This window comes from Bos indicus x Bos taurus, chromosome 12 (assembly GCF_003369695.1).
Source record: "Bos indicus x Bos taurus breed Angus x Brahman F1 hybrid chromosome 12, Bos_hybrid_MaternalHap_v2.0, whole genome shotgun sequence".
Taxonomy (NCBI): domain Eukaryota; kingdom Metazoa; phylum Chordata; class Mammalia; order Artiodactyla; family Bovidae; genus Bos; species Bos indicus x Bos taurus.
The window spans coordinates 5,126,317-5,144,314 of NC_040087.1; the positions used below are offsets into that span (position 1 = coordinate 5,126,317).

The 17,998-nt window shown below is 34.0% G+C and overlaps 1 protein-coding gene across 3 annotated transcripts in view; it reads right to left on the reverse strand.

The window, feature by feature from the left end:
* Window positions 1-17,998, reverse strand: part of PCDH17 (protocadherin 17) — a 121,185-nt gene that overhangs the window by 89,986 nt on the left and 13,201 nt on the right. The window lies entirely within an intron of this gene.

Consider the following 17,998-nt stretch of genomic DNA (forward strand, 5'->3'; position numbering starts at 1 on the left):
TCAGTGTTTTCCTAATTCAGAGGAACAGGGGAGTGAAATTTTAAAAGTACCTTTGAATTAAGGACAGAAGATTGATAGTATGTATTGATGCCACTGGGTTGCAAACAAAATGAAACAAGTTGAACTTTTCCCTTAATTCAAAGGCACTGCTTTTCACATTGATAACAAGCATTCTCTTTGCAGCAGTCTGAACACAAGGGAATGTTAAGAGGTGAATAATTCACTTTAAGCCTTTTCATACTGACATTGCTTCTGATAGCTCTGCCTTCAACAGAATATATGGTGTGGTTCTCTACACATTGCTGAAGTAGGCAACAACATTTTAAGCCACCACTTATAAAGTTATCTGACAGCACCTACGGCTTTGAAATTTCTAAAGTGCATGAGGTATGGCAATAACTGTATTTATCAATGATTTCCAAAATAATACATTTTATACAAATACAGTGTGGTTCACACTTGTGTTACATTACTAAAAGCACAAGGGAAAAAAAAAGAGAAATTCTTACCACATTGAGCAAAGACTAACATTACTTTAAATTAAAAAATGGGGGGACAAGCTATATCCTGTGAGAACTCTAAGTCCACTATTCAACTCGGATGACTTAGATGAATTTTTGAAGCGATGTGGCTATATCTGAAAAACTCTTGAAAATGTTAACTGTTTTATAAACGGCACTGATAACTTTAATAAAAGCTGGTATGCCAGAATTTAATTTGTGATCTTAAAGTCATCTTTGACAAGAAAGAAGAAAATTGAAATACTCAAAAGGTAAAATGAGAGCTATTTGTTACCTGGAAAAGCACACAAAATAGAGAAAAATGCACATTTTCTTTATATATTTGCTGAAAGTTGGAGCCCAGAGGCCACCAGGATCCACGAAATGCTAACTGTGCTATTCCACTGGCAAGCGCACCACATTAGGCCAGGAGTCGATGTCTTAGGAAAGGCATCCAAACCAGTTTACTGAAAGATTGCTAACTTCAACATCCCTAATTAATCTATTCTCTTCCGGATGCTAAGCATCTCCATCTCAGCCCTATGTAATATGCAGTTCCCTTTTTCTTCCAAGTAGCAGAGGAAGTTTGATGTTCTTTTGTTTACTTTTTAACTCTTTTTTTTTTTTTCATGTAATCCAGTTGTTTTTATTTTTATTTTTTTTAAAATTTATTTATTTTAATTGGAGGCTAATTACTTTACAATATTATAGTGGTTTTGCCATATATTGACATGATCCAGTTGTTTTTTTTTTTTTTTTCTTCCAATTTTATTTTATTTTTAAACTTTACATAATTGTATTAGTTTTGCCAAATATCAAAATGAATCCGCCACAGGTATACATGCGCTCCCCATCCCGAACCCTCCTCCCTCCTCCCTCCCCATACCATCCCTCTGGGCCGTCCCAGTGCACCAGCCCCAAGCATCCAGCATCATGCATCGAACCTGGACTGGAATGGAACTGGAGGAATCAACCTACCTGACTTCAGGCTCTACTACAAAGCCACAGTTATCAAGACAGTATGGTACTGGCACAAAGACAGAAATATTGATCAATGGAATAAAATAGAAAGCCCAGAGATAAATCCACGCACATACTTTTTAACTCTTTATCAGACATTTAGTCTTAAGAAACTCTCCTCTGCTTTCCTTCTATTGTACTCTTTTTCTATCTCTATGAAGAATATAGAAGAATCTTTCCCCCAGAGGGAATATCTGAAACTAAATTCTCTGCAATTGGGCCTCCAAAAAACTAACGACACAAATATACATCACCAACAGAAATTCATTATAAGCCTGAACTTCTAGAATGCTCCACATAAGAAGAGAAATAACAAAAAGGGAGGGAGAAAAATTAGTGACACATTATTTGACTTTTTATCACTATGAATGCTGTCTTTCTACAAAATAACATTTCTTTAAAATCTAATTTTATTAATTTTGAGAAACTTGCTCATAACCAAATAGAAATTTTAAAAAATTGAATTATTTGATTCAAACCAGCTTTTAGTCCAATTAACTTAGCTAATATGGAAATGCTTTGAAACTCTACCTCACTGCATCTAAATGCATGTAAATGGTATCACAGCACCATTATCACTATTCTATACTTGGAGATTTGCAGTATGCTGCCCTACATTAGGATCTACAAAACAGTATTATTGATATTTACTATTCATTCTCTTCAGTTGCCCTAGGAGACACAATACAGTCACTGTACACATTTTTTTTTTTTAAACAGAGAAACTACAGCTGACTTTCATAGGGTCACTTGTCATGTCCCTAATTCATTGTACAACAGTAACACTTGCCAAAGACTGCCAGGAACCGTCAGTTGATGCACTGCCTCTCTGAGAAATAGAGAAAAATAATTCTTCATCCTCCAATACTTTCAGAAATAACTTAATGAGACATTAATGTGAATTGCCTTGAAATGATCTTAAAAATTATTGTTACATACTAAACAAAATAATACTACTATTACCCCTGATAACAAGATGGCTCTTTGGGCATTTGTACCTTTCTTTTTATACTTTCATATTAAATTATTTTAATATGCTTAATATTATATTTAATTCTAATGACTAGATTTTTCCAGTCACTCAGTCATATCTGACTCTTTGTGACCCCATGGACTGTGTAGCCTGACAGGCTCCTCTGTCTACGGAATTCTCCAGACAAGAATACTGGAGTGGGTTGCCATTCCCTTCTCCAGGGGATATTTCCGATCCAGGGATCAAGCCCAGGTATCCTGCATTGCAGGCAGATTCTTTACCATCTGAGCCACCAGGGAAGCCCTAAAAAGGTAATAATGGCATCTATTATCAAATATATAATGCATACAGTAAGCTTAACTGTATAATTACCATCATTATAGTCATACATTATCAATTGTCAAAATAGGCACTTCTGAACACTTACCTTTTAAAGTGCAAATTTAAGGTATTACATTTAGTCAATCACTAGGTAAAATTTCTAAAAAGCAAATAACTAACCTAAAAAGTAAACCAATCTGTATGGCTGTTACCTGTTTCATTAGTTTATTGTTTCACAATACACTAAAATTTAAAACTTTATGCATCCAATGATTTGGTAAGCACAATTCACCAGTCTTGCACCTCAAAATATTGACAGTCAATTATTTTTAAAATGATGATTATATTCACAAATGCAAGAAAAATTTATCAACAAGATCAGTTTCTGATATGATTTTGCATCAGCCTTTCAAGTCATCGGCTGTATAGGTACATTCCAATTCTTAAGAGAAGAAAAAAGTAGGAGGAATTCAAGATGAAATTAAATGGTGTAGCACCTTTCTCACATTTCCTTCCTCTAACACTCGATAGGCATAGAGAATTTTTAACTCTTTATTAAGTAATGATTCAGCCAACCAGCTGAACAGACAATGTATTTTACAGTAATTAGTATATACTTTTGAGGAATTCTGAGTCCTCAACATTTTGCAAGGATTTAAAGATAACTTACTAATTCCTTCCAAAGAACAAAAATTATATAAAAATGTAAATTAAAAAATACCCATTGGATTTGAATTTCTGGTTTAAAAACAAAAGAGTAATTTGAAAGCACAATTATGGAAATTAGAAGATAACATACAGGAATCTGGAAGACTTGTCCTCAGAAATGAACATTACAAAGAAAAAGGCATTCCTATATTTGAGGAAAAATTAATTATTAATCAAATTTATGAGTATTAGATTACTAGAATATTTTTCATTTCCCTCTGAAGTATAAGAATAAGTATCACATTTAAAATGCATGAGTCAAAGGAAATAGTCTATTTTAGGTTAGTGTTCTTACCTGAAATTAAAATAAAGTTAAGTGTCTTTACTAACGTTAACATATTTTTAATTAAACATTAGCACAAAATGAAATGAAATATCTCTACTCTTTATCAGGTTGTCACTTAATTCCTAATTCAAGCACCCCCCCATTCTTTTTTTGCTTGAAGACTTTAATTCTTAGAATTTTTCTTCTCTAGTACCCTTTCCTAGAGAATCACTTCATGAGACAATAAGAAAGCATTCTTCCAATATATCAAATATCTAGTTTTGAAGTAAGAGTCATTTTTATTTTGTTAGAAAACACTTAAAGTCTGGGCTTCCCTGGTAGCTCAGTAGTAAAGAACCTGCCTGTCAAAGGAGTAAACTCAGGTTCTATCACTGGGTTAGGAAGATCCCCTGGAGAAGGAAATGGCAACGGAATCCAGTATTCTTGCCTGGGAATTCCATGGACAGAAGAGTCTAGTAGGCTACAGTCCATGGTGTGGCAAAGGAGTTAGACATGACTTGGTGACTACAATAACAATAATTTAAAGTCTAAATAGTGCAGTTTTTTTAACAGACACTCAAATAGAAAAAAATAAGAAATATTATTAACAGGAATGACTTACAAAATTGGTTGGTGAACTCTGAGTGGTTATGGGACTCAATCTCTGTTTTTGAAAATAAAGTTTATTGAAACTCAACCATGCTCTTTCACTTATATGTTGTCTTTGGCTGCTTCCACCCTTCAATGGCAAAGTTGAGTAGTTGTGACAGAGACCATACTGCCCCTGAACTTTAGAGTAGATACTATCTGTCCCTTCATAAAAAAAAGTTGCAGGCTCCTGACTTAGAAAGACTAAGTCTCAGTTCTTAACATATAATTAATATTTTTACTCTACTCACTTCTGTATATAAAATATCAATAGTAATGAGGCATTTTCACATATGTGATTAGTTGCTTAGTCATGTCTGACTCTTTGCAACCCTTTGGACTGTGGTCCACCTGGCTCTTCTGTCCAGGGGATTTTTCAGGCATGAATACTGGAGTAGATAGCCATCCCCTTCTCCAGGGGATTCCTGACCCATGGATCAAATTGTGTCTCCTTTGTCTCCTACATTGCACGTGGATTCTTTATCTGCTGAGCCATCAGGTCATGATTTAGAAAAAACCTCGTCATTTTCATCCTCTGTGAGACATAGACTTTCTCCCAGAGTATGCATTTAGAAGGTATCTGATTGAAAAATGAATCATATTTTTAAGTGGATTTAGGCCTTAGGTAATTTATAGCATGTTTGTATTCAATTCCAAACAATTTAAAACTGCAGAAACAGTACCATCATGGGAACACTTGAAAGCAAAATTCACTTAGACACATGAAGTTTCCTGAACTGTATTGTAAGTTCTTCTAGAGTGTTCTTAAGGATAACAGTAACCCATTCCTTCCCAAAGAAAAGAATTCTTCAGTTTGCTGAACTTTGTCTCCTGTGCTTCTTTCTTTACATTTTAGAGGTTGATGTCATCACAGTATTTCAACTCTTTCAAGTCTATTATTTCCTTTCAGCCTGACTGACTGGTGCTATTATAATTATTTCTGTTTTATGGATGGAGAAACTGATGCCTGTGGACTTCATGAAAGACTAGCCAGAGGTCCCAAAATGAGTAAGTAGTATGAAGAAGTTCTTTTGATTCAAAATGTTGCACTCTTTCAAATAAAAAACCTGCAAGTGCTATATGATTCATCTTGCTTTTGTGTGTATTATCCTTTCTTTCTATTCTATTCTACTTATCATTGTCTGATGCATCTCACAGATTATTTTTATTCTAAGCATGCTTGTTAACCAACACTCTACATACTTCTAATACCAGGTCACACCCACTTGAATGGCTTTATTCCTATAATTAGTCAGCCCTGAAATCAAACACAAATAAAAATAATGACGTCTACTAGACAATTTTTGATGAGAATAAAAGAATCAAAGCCAGTTCTATGATTAAATATGAGATTCCAGGGCTGCTTCTAGAGTCTCCAAAATTTGAAAGTATTTTCAGTATTTAGGAACAAGTAGAGAGCCTCTTGACACTACTGCTGGTTGCCCATTGAGAGACCCTGTGACAACATGCTGTACATGGGCTCCAGTGGAGTGTTTGACGTTTACTATGTGGAAAGTGAAAGAAAGTGAAAGTGAAGTCGCTCAGTCGTGTCTGACTCTTTGCGAACCCATGGACTGTAGCCTACCAGGCTCCTCCCTCCATGGGATTCTCCAGGCAAGAGTACTGGAGTGGGGTGCCATTTCCTTCTCCAGGGGATCTTCTCGACCCAGGGATTGAACCCGGGTCTCCCACATTCCAAGCAGATGCTTTAACCTATGTGGAAGCCTTCAATAATTATCTTTTAAATTGACCTGCAGTTTAGGAAGTAAGTTGTACTACTTCATAGCAGCAATTTTCATGCTATAAGATGTTCTCATACTCTACAGATACCTCAATAGAAATGCATGTCAAATATGATATCCCAACTGGTGTAGGAGTAAACACCCTAAACTCTGAGTCAGATGACATTAGTTCTCTATTCCTGGCAAGCTGTGGTAACATTTCTGTGCTTTGATTTTCTCACATGAAAAGAAGTGCAAATGAAATCAGATGCTGTCATATGTCTCTAACTTTCTAATGTTCATTGCCTACAATTCTTTCATGGAAACTTCTCTTCAGTTTCTACCCCGTGTGAGCTTTATTTCTCACAAGGTCTCCCTGAATAAAAAGCACAATTCTAAGGAAGACTTAATAACATCTCTCCCCTTCAGAGTTTACTTTGGTGGTTAAAGAAGTTTTAGACATCTAGAAACAAATTTTCACAAGACAAATTCTATCAAAAATCAATCACATTTTAAAATGTCTAACATTAAAATAAAAGTGATCACTCTTAGTTTAAGAGCTCAAAATAGAAATTTACAGTAAAACAAATTTGCATCCCAGTAAAATTACATTTTTATAATCATAAATTTGGAGAAGGAAATGGCAACCCACTCCAGTATTCTTGCCTGGAGAATCCCATGGAAGGAGGAGCCTGGGGGGCTACAGTCCACAGGGTCGCAAAGAGTCAGACACGACTGAGCGATTTCACTCAATCATAAATAATCTAGGATTGAGGCCTACTGAAATTTTGTTTTTTCAGGAAATATGTCTACATATTAGAAGCCCAAAGTTTAACTTCTCCAGAATGTTTTCTGTCTTTTGCTGTTAACAAAAATACTAATATGGTTAATATTTATTTGGAATTTAGTATCATTAATATTATTTTTCAGCACAATCATATTTCATTCTTAACACTTATGACAGCATTATGAGTAACAAATATTATTATTACACCTGGTAAGAAAACAGGGAAAAAGAAGTTATGCAACTTGCTCTGGACTGAAAAGCAAGTTTTATTTGCTTTTAAAAGCCAAGGCCTTGAAAATAGAATCTCACTGTAAGGAATCTGCCAATCATGTGGATATGGGGAGAGTGGAATGAACTGAGAGAATAGCACTGACGCATATACAACACCATGTGTAAAATCGATATCTAGTGGGAAGCGACTATATAGCCCAAGGAGCTCAGCTCTGCAGTGACCTCCATGAGTGAGCTGGGGGGATAGGGGTGACCTAGAGTGAGACAAAAGAGTGACATGGGGAGGCCCAAGAGAGGGAGACATATGTATACATATAGCTGACTCACTTTGTTGTACAGCAGGAACTAACACAACATTGTAAAGCAATTATATGTCAATAAATAAATAAATAAAAACTAATTTAGATAAAAAAAAGAGTCTGTCAATGAGAGTAAGATTAAATGAATTGTAACATGTTCATAATTGGCCAAGAATTCCATCATTTATATGAAAATACATTATGGACATAGAAAGATATCTATGCTATATTATATAAATTTGAGTAAAAGCAGCTTTAATATATTGTTTTGAATATATCAGATTTTAAAATTGAAATACAGCTGCCTACAATATTATACAGTAAAAATCTAGTTGTGTGTGTGTGTGTGTGCGCATATGTGTGTGTGTGTATGTATGTCATGTATTGCCCATCCTAGCAGAGACTGGTACAACAACTCAAAATTAAACATATTAATATTTCTTTGAATTTTTGAATATCAGGGTTTTGTAATAGTTGTTGGTCCCAAGAGTAAACTGTCTTCTTATGGAGACTAGTGACTTGCTAAAAATCAAACAGGAAGGGAGTAACTTTTCCTGTGGTCAAACGTAGTCCCTGGAGGATGACTACAAATTCCCAGTTTGATGATCAGTTCAGTTCAGTTCAGTCGCTCAGTCTTGTCCAACTCTTTGTGACCCTATGGACCGCAGCACACCAGGCCTCCCTGTCCATCACCAACTCCTGGAGTTTACTCAAACTCATGTCCATTGAGTAATGCCATCCAACCATCTCATCCTCTGTTGTCCCCTTCTCCTCCTGCCTTCAATCTTTCCTAGCATCAGGGTCTTTTCAAATGAATCAGTTCTGCACATCAGGTGGCCAAAGTATTGGAGTTTCAGCTTCAACATCAGTCCTTCTAATGAATATTCAGGACTCATTTCATTTAGGATGGACTGGTTGGATCTCCTTGCAGTCCATGGGACTCTCAAGAGTCTTCTCCAACACCACAGTTCAAAAGCATCAATTCTAGAGCAGTTGAAATCCAAAAGGCACTTGACCAGCAGTGCCTGGGTCTTGACCACACAGATATAGAGGCACAGTCTCAACAGAGAAACTTATTTTTTAATATGTCACACACAAAAAATAATGGTCCAAAGATTTTATTATTCAACATGTATTTACATATCCATTGTCCTTGAAGAATTCTTCTTTATAGGTTACCTAATTCTATATGGGATTTTTGGTCAGTATTTGCACACTTATTTTATTAAAATGTGTAATTATTCTTGAAACTTTATTTAAAGTCATTATCTGAATATTTTCTGGGCATGCCAGGTCTTCTGGACAAATATTCTCTAGTTTACCTGCAAATACTTAGCTTTTCAAAAAAAATCTGTTTTCAGACCTATGCCAATTAATATGGAAATTAGCTTTTAATATCTTTGACCATGAAGGATAGCTAGGTGCCTCTCCTTGTAAAAATAGATATTTTCCTTTTTTCCAGGCAATTTTGATTATTTTTAGAGCTGTAAGAATTTTTTAAGAAAACTTTTAAAGGTCACTTTCCATTTACAATAAATGCACTATTTCCCATCTTGTGTAATACATCTTTGAACATCTCTTACACCCAGAAGATTGTACTCCCACCCCTATCTTGACCCTCTTCCCACTGGTAACTACTAATTTGCCCTCTGTATCTACAAATCTGCTTCTTTTTGTTATTGTTGTTATTTTCACTAGTTTTCTATATTTGTAAGATTCCACATATAAGTGCTATCATACAAAGTTTATATTTCTCTGACTTATTTCATTTAGTATAATGCCTTCCAAGTTCACCCATGTTGCTGCAAATTGCAAAATTTCATTCATTTGTATGGCTAAGTAGTATTCCATTGTGTATATATATGATACATGTTACACATCTTTATTCATTCATATGTTGATAGACACTTAGGTTGCTTTCATATCTTAGCAATTTTAAATAATGCTGCTATGATCTAGGAACACTGGGGTGTATATATATTTTCAAATTAGTGGGTTTTTTAAAAATGTTTTTGCAGATATATATCCAGGAGTGGAATTGCTAGGCCATATGGTAGTTCTAGTCTTAGTTTTTGTGAACCCTCCATACTGCCTTTCATAGTATGGAGTAAAATGTAAATGGCTGCACCAGTTTACATTCACATCCACAGTGTATAGGGTTCCCTTTTCTCCATGTTCTTGCAAACGTGTTGTGTTCTTTTTGATGGCAGCCATTCTGACAGCTGTGAAGTGAGGGGTTTTGATTTGCCTTTCCTTGACGATAAGCAATGTTAAGAATATTATGTCTCTTTATTTTTGGTCCATTAGACACATTTTTTATAAATATAAGATGCAAAGTAGATAAATATCCCAAGAGAGATAAAAAGTAGAAGAATTGTTCTAGTCACTGATAGTCTATTTCCTTTTTCCTACTTTATGAAATAGAGAATTGAGTGGTCACATATAGTTTGAAAAACAGGTTTTTCCTCTCTCTGAAGGAGCATGGGTTTATTATTCAAGCAGAGTCAGGTAAAAGCTGATAATAGCTATGCACTTAATATAAAAAAAAGACCAAGTATAAAACTCTTCCTAGTCTAATTTGATTTAAGAATCTTGATACTCTTTTTTCTTGAGAGGACAGAACGTCACAAATATGAAATGGTGCACCTAGTAGCATGGTTAATAAACAGCTCAAACTGAAAGCATAACAATAAGTTCTCCATCTATTATTGCAGAACCAATAAATAAGCAAAATGAAAATCATGACACATTATTATATTACTCTGTATTGCCTCTATTCATTAAAAAAAGAATAAGTGCATTTAAAATAATTTCACATGTCAAATGACATGCAAGGCCTTGCAACTGAGATGATGCTGAAGGGGATATTTGTAAAGGGCAGATGCATTGTCATATATGGTATATATCAAGATTATGATAAACGTATGAGAAATCAGTTATAGTTGCTTCACACCAAAGTGGTAGTAGTGTAGTACCTAAAACACTTACATCATTCACCTGCACCATGTGTTTTCTAAAAGAAGTCAATTAAAAAAAAAAAAAAAAAACAATAAAAAGAGCTTTAGAGAAACCCTTCCCTGTCAGTGAACCCTTAAATGGATTCTTTTTCAGTTTCCATGTCGATTTAATACACTAGATTACATTAACAGCACTCGCTTGTAAATAAGGGAGATCTGAATCCTATTAATGGAACTATGCTGCCAAAATAATCAGCTTCATACTTAACAAGTTTCCAAGTATTTGGAAAAGCTGCGAAATGGGATTATAAGGTTAAGCTTTGTACATCTGGCTCATCACTATATAAATATTTCAGAAATTTGATCTCAAAGGCTGAAGAAACATCTGTTTAATCGTGATTCTTTTCCAAGTTACATGAACTTCAGTGAACAGAGCTCTGACAAACACTGACAAGAAATCATGATCAATTTACATAATTATTTCTTCTGTTAGGCATGTAATTTTATTACATTTCACTCTTCTGAGTGAAGTGTAAGAAATATTTTAGGAGGGCTCTGTAGCATCATATTTATGTTGGCATAAGGGGCTTGAGGAGTGCCAATTTTTTTTTTAAATTAAGGATAATCACCTGTAATACTAAATACTGTTTTTTTCATATGTCATGGTAGGTAATTTTCCTGTAATTGGATGTTGTAACTATAAATTAATGTAATATAGATCCAGAGAATAATTAATGAGAAGTAGGAGTTTGTGAATAAAGCAACATAAAAAGTTTGCCGGTCTTTTCAGTTAATAGAAACCTTAATGAAGTTGAACATTAGTTGCTTTAACCAGATCCAGAATTAAATAACTATGCTGATGCTATTGTCAAATACACACCAGCCCATTAAGCCTGATTTTATTTTTTGAAATTCTGTTCAAAAAGGTAATTGAGTTAAAAATGTACTGAGTATGGTTCTGATCAAATTAACTTCAAATATCCAACTTGAAAACATAGACTTTGGAACTATGATCCAAAATGGCAGCTAAAGGTCAATGAATCAAATTTCCAATTATATTTCCTGGGAGCAGATGGGTGCAATAAAACCTAATGATTGAATTTTAAATGCTTTCATGCACCTTTTATCTATTTCCCAACATGTTGATTCTACCTTAATCCTCTAACAAGATAATAGGTTTATTACAATTAACCAACTGAAATGATATCTCCATTTTCCAATTATTTATATCATATTACCTGGGTATACTGAATTACAGCCCCTTTCCTTTTCCAACCCCTAGCACCTTTGCATCCTACACTTCCACCAAACAAAACCCAACCTATAATATCATTAAATAACAGATGTGTCCTTGGAGATTAAATTTCTCTAGTTAAATGATGACTATTTAAATAAAGCAGTTCACTGAAGCTTAACAGGAAATTTCAAATGAAAATAACTTTAAAGAATTTGTTGACCAAGTTTAACTATAAATTTCCTTTCCTTATGTTAGGAACTGATATGTTAGTATATTTCTCTGACTTGCATAGTCATAAATAAATAAAGAAGATTTATCAAGAGGTAAAAAGCTAAGCATTCTATTTTCAGGAATGGCAAATGGAAAATCCTTTCTCTACTATATCTCAATAGAGCACACTCTTGCCTGAAGAACGAAATGAGGGAGTCATGTGGAGAGGTTCATTTTATCATTTTTATATAAAAAGAATATCAACACTTTACTTCTTAAAATATACACTCAAGTTTAGATTAAAGGAAATAAGAAGCTTTTTAGTTTTAACTAAATAAATGTATCTTGTCTATTAGGTGCATTTTAATAATGCCAAACAGTACTTTGAATTCAACCCATCTGAAATTCAACGTACCCCTGTACAGCTCCACTATGTGAAATCAACTACATGATCTTAAGTCCAAATGTACATATGGTCAGCTCTCCATATCCTCAGGTCACACATCCCCAGATTCAACCAATCTCAAACAAAAAGCATTTGGGGGAAAAAAATTCCAGTAAGTTCCAAAAAGCAAAACCTGAATTTGCTGTAAGTTGCAACTATTAACCTAGCACTTACATTATATTTACAACTATTTTCATAGCATTTACATTGCCTTTGGTATTGTGTGTAATCTAGAGATAATTTAAAGTACATGGAAGGATATGTGTAGGCTACGTGTAATTACTACACCATTTTATATACGGGACTTGAGCATCTTTAGATTTTGGAATTCAGGGTGTCCTAGAATATATCCCCCACAGATACTGATGGGCAACTGTACAGTTAAGTAGTAATTTGGTGAGAAATACCACCAAGGTCTCATCAATCTATATACACACATATACATATATATACATACATACATATATATATATATATATATATATATCAGAGAAGACAGTGGCACCCCACTCCAGAACTCTTGCCTGGAAAGTCCCATGGATGGCGGAGCCTGGTACGCTGCAGTCCATAGGGTCGCTAGGAGCCGGACACGACTGAACGACTTCACTTTCACTTTTCACTTTCATGCATTGGAGAAGGAAATGGCAACCCACTCCAGTATTCTTGCCTGGAGAATCCCAGGGACGGGGGAGCCTGATGGGCTCCCGTATATGGGGGTCACACAGAGTTGGACACGACTGAAGTGACTTAGCATAGCATATATATATATATATATATATATATCCTTTTAAATATATATACATATTTTAAAATATTTAAGTTATACATAAATGTAGAAGCTATCTACATAAAAATATGTTTTCTGAATGGATATCACAGAAAAGATACCAGAGGGCAAAGATAGGAAGAAAAAAATTAGAACAGATCAGTATAAAATATAAACAATAATTTCTTTCCATTTGCTTCACTCAAATTATGTGTTTTGATGATATATTTCAGTTATTTAAACAACTTTTTGAGAAATTTATAAACAGATGACACATGTGTTTAGATTATTTGGTTTTATGTGAAAAGAAATTAAACTCATGAAAAATAGTATATTTGCAAACCATTCACATTCTACCAACATTATTTGGAAGTCACCTTTCCAGAAGACTTCTCAGCTGTATTCTTAAAAAAAAAAAAAAAAAAAAAAGCATGTATGATAGTTCAAGAACAAGCACATTTTGGAAAGAAGTAAAATTCAGACAGATTATGAAATATTAATATTTCAGGTCCAGCTTGGATCCACTGTGTAGAGGAATGTCTGCCCTGGATACACGGGTCTTTGGTATCTAATAGTTCCATGAATCAAGATCCAGCTTGACCGCTCATCTGGACAGAACAGCACTGACTGTTGATGGGCCCTCTTCCTCCCATATAGCAAATAATCCAGGGTGAATTTACAGATGGACTTGAACTATAATATTTATATAATTGTGAATATAAATATCCCCATTGAGAACTTATTATTCATAGGCTAATTGATGTAATATTTGACACTATTAATTTACTCTTTATTACAGTCTTTTGGTTTTTCATAAATAGGAGTTGACAATGAATTCTGAACTTCCTAAATGTTTATTTCTATGTTGCTTTCCATTATTTTTTTCCATCACTTTGAATCTCGACTCTTCTGTGAAACGAGGATAATTAAATTTGTAATATGGTGTGAAAGCTCATTCTGCTTGAAGCCTTTGTTCCACCAAGCCTCCTTATTGTTTGACCTGAATTTTCCATCAAAATTTAAAATTTAGATAAATAGTAATTAAGTCCTGTAGTAGTTTAAAATCAATGTGTATATGCATGTGTGCATTTAGTCTGTCTGACTCTGCAGCCCTACAGACTGTAACCTGCCAGGCTCTTCTGTCCATGGATTTTCCAGGCAAAAATAGTGGAATGGGTTGCCATTTCCTACTCCAAGGGATTTTCCCAACACAGGGATTAAACCTGCATCTCTTATATCTCCTGCATTGGCAGTAAAGTATTTCAATTAAGAGCTCTTTAAAATATTTCATAACTTACTCTTGAATTAATGAATATGGCTTGAACAACTCTGAAGAGTGTGGATGCATTTTAAACAACACTACTGAAATGGGAAAATATTGTTTACATGAATGTGTAGTTTATGTTCCCCAAATATGTGAACTGAAATATCATATCACCTACATAAGATAGATTCTGAAATTTTAAGAAAAGTTTTTGTAAATTGGGTTATTACTACATGAATTTGATAACTGCCCATAGTGATTTTCTTCTCCCATTTATAAATGGCAAATGGCTGTTATGAAAATTATTAACTCATAAAATTAGATGTCAGTAAATACAAATAAATTTAATCAAAATTTACTAGTTACCATTTATCTATCATTTCATTTTATTAAAAATTAATTTAGAAAATAAGTACATTTTATGGAGTCTCTATACATATAATTATCTTAAAATTAAAACATAGAAAAAAGGATCACATTAGTTTCTTTTTTTAATCTTTATTGAGTTTATTTATCTGGTGTGGTACACAGGCTTAGCTGCTCAATAGTATGCGGGACCTTAGTTTCTCAACTAGGGATAGAACCTGTGTCCCCTACATTATAGCGTGGATTCTTCACCACTGTACTGCCAGGAAAATCTCTACTTTTTTAGTTTACTACAGCTGTGGGGTTTTCAAAGCCTTAAAATATATAACATATAACATCTTAACATATAACCTCTGAATTGCATAGTTTCAATATTTTATAAACCATACCAAGTAATAGAACAAAAGGAAGATATTCTGACCAACATTGTTTCTGTTGATGTGATGTAAATTAGAGATAACATATATATATATATATATATATTTTTTTTTTTTTTTTTTTTATATATGCCTGCATACTAAGTCACTCCAGTCATGTCTGACTCTTTGCCACTCTATGGACTGTAGCCCACCAGGCTCCTCTGTCCATGGGATTCTCCAGGCAAGAACACTGGAGTGGGTTGCCATGCCTTCCTCCAGGAGATCTTCCCGACTCAGGAACTGAACTTTCATCTCTTATCTCCTTCATTGGCAAGTGGGTTCTTTACCACTAGTGCCACCTGGGAAGTCCATATTGATATATCTACACACATAAATATAAACATATTGTGGAAATTGTGAACACTGACCACCTGTTTTTTTCCCATGGACTGGCAATATTATCAGTATAACATAGAAATTTTCATTGCAGTTATTAAGAATGTAATAACTATGAATAAAAATGATCAAATACATTATTTACCAACAGATCAATATTTCAACATGTTTCTATAAACAACCTTAGCTTTAACCTGAATAGCTTCTAGGTTTGAATCCGAGCCCTGGCTTACATCTGATCAGTAATCATATGACACCACAAATAAGTCATATTTTAAGTGCCTACTATGTATTAAACTATGTTAAGTTCTGTCAACTACAAAGACAAGATGGATGTGATCACTGTCTTCAACCATTCTTCTATCTAGACCACTTTGTGATAAATTAACTTTATGAATAGAGTTATAACACTGAGCCAGAGATTCAAAACTATTCAAACTTAAAAACATTAGTTATTTTGAGTGTAAATCAATTAGGTCTTTATTAAGAATATTGTGTACACATCTCAGGGCTTCCCTGGTGAATCAGATAGTATAGAATCTGCTTGTAATGCAGGAGTCCAGGATTTGATCCCTGGGTAGGGAAGATCCCTTGGAAGAGGGAATAGCAACCTATCCCAGTCTTCTTGCCTGGAGAATTCCACAGACAGAGACTGGTGGGACAACCTATAGTTCGTGGGGTTGCAGAGCTGGACATGACTGAGTGCCTAACACTTTCACTTTACACATCATAATGAAGGAATGAACGGAAACAGATGGAGTATTAAATCTCTTGTTAGCTATCCAGCCTCAATATTTTTATTGTGACTGTTTAAAAATCTTATGCAGTAAGTAGCTAGAGATGAAGCACAGAATTAAAATACTTCTATCAGCTTCTGTTGATTAGATATTATTTCATAGTTCAAAAGACTGCACTTTTCTTTTTGCCTGCTAGTCTAAGTCCTACTTTTTCAACATTGCCAAATGGTCCTGCTACCATTTACTTCAAACTTAACCCAACAACAGAGTGTGATGGAAAATAATAACTGCTCCTTTGCTGAGACGTTACATGTCAACTTTTCACCTAAGGCAAAATTTAATGGCTGACTTGTGAATCTTCATTTCTAGAGATTTATTATGGAAACACTGACATAACCTTTAACCAGAGCAAACAGAGCCACTCTAATAAGCAGGCAACACCAAAACTAAAAATGCACAAGGAACAGAAAGATCCTGGCAGGAATTAATCTTCCATTTTCACACATCTGCCCAAGGGAAGCATTGTAATTGCAAAATTTACTCTAAGACTGCTGAGACTCATAGTAATTATGTTTCTTTTTTTTTTAATAGAAATAGCCACAGGTGGTAACAAATTGGGTTTTGAAATGGGGAACTGGGCATGCATTCTAACCCAAATTACTATGTAATTGTCTCAATTATAAAAAAAAAAAAAAAAAAATCATGGAAAACCTCAAATTGCTCAAAATCAGAAAAAAAAAAAAAAAAAGTCTCCTTAAATGTATTTCCTGTCTTGTTTCTCCAAGCTTAGTCATTTTGCTTCATTTGTTGGTATTGGCACAGCTGATGTGAGGGCCACACTGCAAGGTTACTCTTGTCAGTAACCTTATCTTGACTGGAAGTGGGATTTATTTACTAAGATAGTTCCCTTATTTTCAGCCTTATTATCATCTAAGAATAAATACTAGCCTTCCTAGAAGGTCAGGATCTGGAAATTCATCTAATAATTATTATCCGTGCATCTGCCAACACTTAAAGTATAAGGTTATAAACTTTTTTTTCAACCTATGTATTGTATCAAAATATTTCCTATTTTTCATATAATATCTTCTCTCAATAAATTGTCTTTATCCTACATTTAAATTAATGCATTAGCACCAATATATTTTCATTGCTCCTAAAATTACAAATGCACTTTGTGCCTATGCCATGCCAAGTAAGAGTCACCTATATCGCCAAACATTTCTCATTAATCAGAAATTTCCTATTTAATCAATCAAGATTAAAGTAAGAGAATAAGGGGTGGTTTAAAACAAAAAGAAAAAACACAATTCATTAATGTTACACAAGGTCATCCAAAGCTAAAATAATAAGCATAAAGCAATCAAGTGTCTTGCCTTAAAACTATGTGAAGGTAAAATTGCACAGAATCTTTAATTCTGTCTTAATAGGAATGCTTGTAATGATAGATGGTTGATTTATCTTTCATTTTGCATGGTTTATATCTCCTCTTTTTCATATTCTCAGTGCATTAAGTTGATTTGGGATAAACTATTTTAAAACAGATGCAAAACTGCCAAAGCAAAATAGAAATTTTGTGTCTTAAGAAGACACAGTAATAGAAGTCACCAATATCAAGCAATTTCCTGGGTTTTTGCTGATAGAACTATTGAAATCAAAACTAATTATTTTTCAAGTTGTCCAGAAATTTTCAAGTTGTCCAGAAAATATCAAGCAATTTCCTGGGTTTTTGCTGATAGAACTATTGAAATCAAAACTAATTATTTTTCAAGTTGTCCAGAAATTATA